The sequence below is a fragment of the Impatiens glandulifera genome, unplaced genomic scaffold, assembly GCF_907164915.1.
Source record: "Impatiens glandulifera unplaced genomic scaffold, dImpGla2.1, whole genome shotgun sequence".
Taxonomy (NCBI): Eukaryota; Viridiplantae; Streptophyta; class Magnoliopsida; order Ericales; family Balsaminaceae; genus Impatiens; species Impatiens glandulifera.
Window position 1 is genome coordinate 26,029 of NW_025919052.1, and position 6,000 is coordinate 32,028.

A 6,000-nucleotide genomic window follows, 5' to 3' on the forward strand; every position below is an offset into this window, starting at 1 on the left:
CTTTCTGAATTATTTTGATAATCCAATATCGTTGTTCATGAAAAGATTTGGAGAAATATTTTTGGTTTCTGATTTTGTTTATAGTTAATTTGGAAATGATGATTTTTTTCCCAGATGATCGAAACTGAAATTATCGAGCGCTGTTCTCATTTTAGTTGAGAAATCCAAGCCATGAATCTTCTGATCCTTTTTGAATTTAATGATTTTGATTTTGCATTCTGTATCATTTGATGAGAGGCTTCTTTTGTTGATAAAGGGTTTCTTCTTGTAATGAAATACATAAATGAAATGATGATTAATCAGCGACGGCCAGACAACCGTTGAGATGAATCCACAGATTGAAACCCTAATCTTCGTTTCTTTCTACTTATTTTATCATTACTTTCATTGAGTTGCTTCTGTATCATTAGGTTTAGGATTCTATCACCTTCTGGATTACGCCTCAAAAGTGAATCATATTTACCTTAATAGACGTCTCTAAATGAGTACTTGATGTATTCTTTTCTAACTCTATTTCCTTGCATTTCTTTTTTGAATATAATTGGAATATTATCCAGTCAAGGATCTGATTGAAATGCACCACAACGGTAAACAACAAATGCGAAATTTATTCTTCGTTTGGCAACACTTTCCCAAATCGTTTAAACCTATGAGGAAGCTAACAAATAGGTATGAAAAATGCAATCAACGCAGCCCTAAAACAGTGAGTAACACACCAAGAAAGCACACACAAACAACACAGAATTTTAGCGTGGAAAACCCCTCAATGGGTAAAAACCACGGGACACCTAGTGCCGCTTAAAATCCACTTTCACCAGCAAGAGAGCAATACAAAAAGTCTTCTCTGGACAATACTAGAGGCATACAAATTCATAATACCCTTGGAAACGTGCACATTAAGGATATAGAAACAATCAAAGAACAAGAAAGGAAGAATATCACCAAAAACAACTGCTATTGTTCTGGCAACGAAACCCCGACCTCCAGACCTCAGAATCCGATCTCCACCGTCCAGAATGTTGGCCCAGAAGTTGTGAAGCTGCTGTCCAAAAATTAGGACGATTCAACGATGCAAACTCTGACAATCATCAAAATATTAAGGCTGCTGAAACTTAAAGTTTTTCTCTCTTTTCTTTCTTGATTTTCTCTCTCTTTCTTTTGCTCTTATTTCTTGCAAAAGAAGCTTTCTCCCCTTTTATATTTCTCCCAAATAAGTGAATTAAGTGGGGGCTCAAGATGGGCCTATTTACTGGGCTTTTCCTCATTGACTAAGGAAACAAAAAACCTAACAAATCTCCTCTTTTTCCTAACTATGAGGAAGAGTTCGCCATCCCGGCGATCGAACAACACACCTTCAACTTTTCCCTTGCCAGTGCCTTTGTCAACATATCGGAACCATTATCATCAGTGTGAACTTTATCAAGTTCAAACAACCCATCTTCAAGAGATTCTCTAATCCAATGATATCGCACATCAATATATTTCGTTCTCTTATAAAACATGGAATTCTTAGCAAGGTGTATTGCACTTTGATTATCACAAAGAACTATGTAGCGCTGTTGCTTGAAGCCAAGCTCCTACAGAAATCTTTTCAACCACAATAGTTCTTTGCAAGCTTCCATTGCTACCATATACTCAGCCTCTGTTGTCGATAAGGCCACACACTTTTGCAATCTTGATTGCCATGAAACAGCTCCCCCTACAAATGTCATCAAATATCCAGAAGTGGATTTCATGTTATCCTTATTTCCAGCCATATCAGAATCTGTGTATCCCATAAGCACCGGGTTTTCATTTCCAAATGTGATACCCAATTTGAAGTACCGCGTAGATATCTGAGAATCCATTTAACTGCTTCCCAATGCTTCCTACCAGGATTTGACAGAAACCGACTAACAATACCAACTGCATGAGCTAAATCCGGCCTTGTACATACCATAGCATACATCAAGCTACCAACCGCTGAGGCAAATGGAACCTTATCCATATCTTTAATGTTCTCCTTTGAAGTAGGACAATCTTTATCTGTTAGCTTAAAGTTGGTAATAACAGGAGAACTAACCACTTTAGCTTTGTCCATGTTGAACCTACAAAGCACCTTCTCAATGTATCGCTCTTGTGACATGTGATTGGAAACTCAATCTCGAGTGATTCGTACCCCAAGAATCTGTTTCACTTGTCCAAAGTCTTTCATTGCAAAAGACTTGTTCAACTGCTGTTTCAACTTAGCAATTCTTTCTGCATTCTTGCCAACGACAAGCATGTCATCAACATAAAGCAATAAAATGATAAAATCATCATCACCAAACCTCTGAAAGAAAACGCAATGATCTGAAGTAGTCTTTCGGTGCCTTGCTCCCCCATAATAGACTCAAACTTCTTATACCACTGTCTCGGTGCCTGCTTCAGCCCATATAGACTTTTCTGAAGTCTACACACATAGTCTTCTTTACCTTCTACCTGAAACCCTTCAGGCCGCTCCATGTAGATTTCCTTATCCAATTCACCGTGAAGGAAAGCAGTCTTGACATCCATCTACTCAACCTCAAGATCAAGACTAACCGCTAAATCGAGAACCACCCGAATAGAACCCATCTTCACAACCGGAGATAAAATCTCATCGAAATCAATACATTTTTTCTGGTTGAATCCTTTAACCACCAATCTAGCTTTGTATCTGGGTTGTGAGGTAAACTCATCGATCTTCACCTTATAAAGCCACTTGTTCTTCAATGCTCTCTTGCCTTTAGGCAACTTCACCAACTCATAAGTATTGTTCTTATACAAGGAATCCATCTCATCTTGCATAGCTTCAGCCCATTCTTTCTTGTGCTCATCTTCTATAGCTTCTGCATAACACTCAGGCTCCCCCTCATCAGTGAGAAGAACATACTCATTTGTAGAATAACTTACAGAAGGATGACGATCTCTCGTAGACCGTCTGAGTGGAACACATGGTGGCATGTTTGGAACTGGTAACTCTAGATGAACAACTTCATCTACATCTTGCTCTTGAGCATCAACATCATTAGTACCATGGTCATTAATAGGAACATCATCTCCAACTTATGTGTCAACATATTGTAGAGGAATTGGACCCAAATCAATAAGATCATCACTATGTCGAGGAATTGTCTCTGTCTTCTCAACATCCTTCAAGGTATTTCACTGGTAGTTCACCTTTCTTGATTCCCATAATATTGAATATGTTTTCTTTCCTTTCTTCATTAACCCTCCATAGAAAGCTTGACTTTTGTCCTCATTGATGTATAAACCTGTAATACTCGAAAAGATTGTTAGAGTTTATTTGATTATACTAACAGATTCAACATCCGCATAAGCCTAAATGTTTTTTTTGTCACTTAATTTATCTTTAAATTAGTGAAATTAGAAATCCAATTGAAACTAATATATATATAATATGATGCTTAATTTCAAAGTGTCTGGATTATCAAGTCGAGAGATGTGATTAATTTGAATGTATATGTGAGAGTAAATGGATATTTGGGTCAGATTGTGGGTTGACCCGCCCATAAACTTAAAATGGTTAAAAATAAAATTAAAAATGTTATACGTATGTTTCGAACTTACAACCTAACAAAATATGTACAACCTTTTAACTAACTAGGCTAATAAAACTTTATATTTTAAATTGAACACCAAATTTGATGAACTCGAGACATTTTAAAAATATAAATTCAACTTTTAACTAACTAATATATATATATATATAATAAAGTCTTATTAGCCTAATTGGTTAAATTGTTATACTTGTTTAGCCTAATGGTAAGAGTTGACTTAAGAGACCATGACTGTGGGAGTGTCATGCTAGTTCTCCTTTATTAAAAAATAATATATATATATATAATGATGCTTAATTTTAAAGTGCCCGGATTGTCGAGTATAGAGTTGTGGTTAATTTAGATATATATGTGAGAGTAAATGAATACTTGGGTCGGAATGTGGGTTGACTCGCCCATAAATTTAAAACGGTTAATGTAGAAAATGAAGAAAAGAGAGAAATTTTATTACTTGTGTTTTTGTTGTTATGTTATTTCTTACATAAAAACTTTAGTACTTAAATAGTAAAAAATACATTTGCAGAAAAGGAATGATTTAAAAGAAAAAATCATATAATTGATTTGATAGCAAATATTCAATCAATTAGTCTAATTGATTGATTTTCTAATAACTTTCCATTCTCGACCAGTTAGTAAATCAATAGTCAAATTGATTGATTTGCTACCGACTTTCCATATTTGAGGATAATCTACACTCCCCCTCAAGTTGGGTAATTGATGTTGAGATTGCCCAACTTACCACAGATTTTTTCAAATCCACTTGGAAGAGCTTTGGTTAGTATGTAAACCACCTAATAGGAAAGGCATTTGGCATCTATTAGAGTGGAGAGGATGTTGTCGAGGAGATGGAAATGTTGATGACATTCTTTCAATTTGACTGATTCAAATTCATGATTTACTTAGTTAGAGAAGTGGCTCTTGACTCTTGGCTCTTGGAACTTGGCTCTTGGCTCTTGGCTCATCTTTTGAAGTGTAAAGTGATAATTTTTGAACAGATGAAATTTTGGAAGAAATCTGTCGAGACATGAAGACGATGCTTGCCAAAAAAAGGAGAAAAATTAAATCTGTCGAGACACGAAGACAATGCTCAATACAGATTCAACTAAACTATAAAAAAACGCACTGGGATTTTCGATAAATATTAGATTATAGAATCATTTGAGTTCTCCTCCAATGGCTATTTCCACCATTGGAGGAGGCAATGAAAGTTGTGAATAGGTTCCTTGAAGATGAAAAAACCTGCTCTGATACCATGTAGAAAATTTAAGAAAAAAGAGAAATTTATTGTTGGTTTTTTGGTTGTGTTTCTATTGTGTATTGTTTCTTACATAAGTACTCCAGTGTTTAAATAGTAAAAAATACATTTGCAGAAAAGGAATTATTTAAACGATAAAATTATATAATTGATTTGATAACAAATCTTCATCAATTAGACTAATTGATTTACTCTAATAACTTTCCATTCTCGGTCAGTTAGCAAATCAAAAGTCTAATTAATTGATTTTCTACCGACTTTCCATATTTGAGGATAATTCTACAGTTAAAAATAAAATAAAAAATTGTATATGTATGTTTCGAATTTGTAACATAACAAAACAAGTACAACTCTTTAACTAGCTAGAATAATAAGACTTTATATTTTAAATTAAACACCATGATGAAGACGGGACATTTTAAAAGTATAAGTTCAACTTTGTAACTAACTAATATATATATATATATATATATATAATAATGCTTAATTTCAAAATGTCTGGATTGTCGGGTCGAAAGCTATGATTAATTTGGATATATATGTGAGAGTAAATGAGTACTTGGGTCGTATTGTGGGTTGACCCGTCAAAAAACTTAAAACGGTTAAAAATAAAATTAAAAATATTATATGTATGTTTCGAACTTGTAAGTTAACCAAAACAAGTACAAGTTTTTAACCAATTGTGATTGTGATGTGATTTGCCGAGGAATAATAAGCCGATATCAATTAAAAGTGGTTAAAAATATGAATCAAATATTTGATTGAACAAAGTGAAAGTGTAAGGTCACGATATGACAAGTTCATTCGGAAAAAATATATGTTGTGATAAATCTGATGTGAATAAAATGTGAAATAAAAGTGTTTTATTTATTTTTTATTTTAATATATTATTCATAATTTATTAAGAATTTTAAAATATTATTATTATTTTTTTATTAAATTAAATTTTTTTAAATATAATAATAAATCGGTGTGTAACACAATAAAGACAAGTACATAACAATATATAAGTTTTATAAATGCAATATTTATAAAATTAAATATTATCAATTTATTTATGTTTTGAACAAGTTTTAAAAAAATTAAGATTTAGTAGGATAGGGTGAAAGACATTTAATAATAATATTATATACTTTTTTTTTTAAAAAGAGATTAAAGAATTTT

At 33.0% G+C, this 6,000-nt stretch overlaps 2 non-coding genes across 2 annotated transcripts; both read left to right on the forward strand.

Annotated features, from left to right (window-relative positions):
- The first annotated feature begins 89 nt into the window (after positions 1-89).
- Positions 90-189, forward strand: LOC124917380. Its single transcript, XR_007097130.1, has one exon. It is a non-coding gene; the product is annotated as a small nucleolar RNA Z103 (small nucleolar RNA).
- A 29-nt stretch (positions 190-218) lies between these two features.
- LOC124917376 lies at positions 219-386 on the forward strand. The gene has a single exon (XR_007097127.1). It is a non-coding gene; the product is annotated as a small nucleolar RNA snoR143 (small nucleolar RNA).
- Positions 387-6,000: the final 5,614 nt, after the last annotated feature.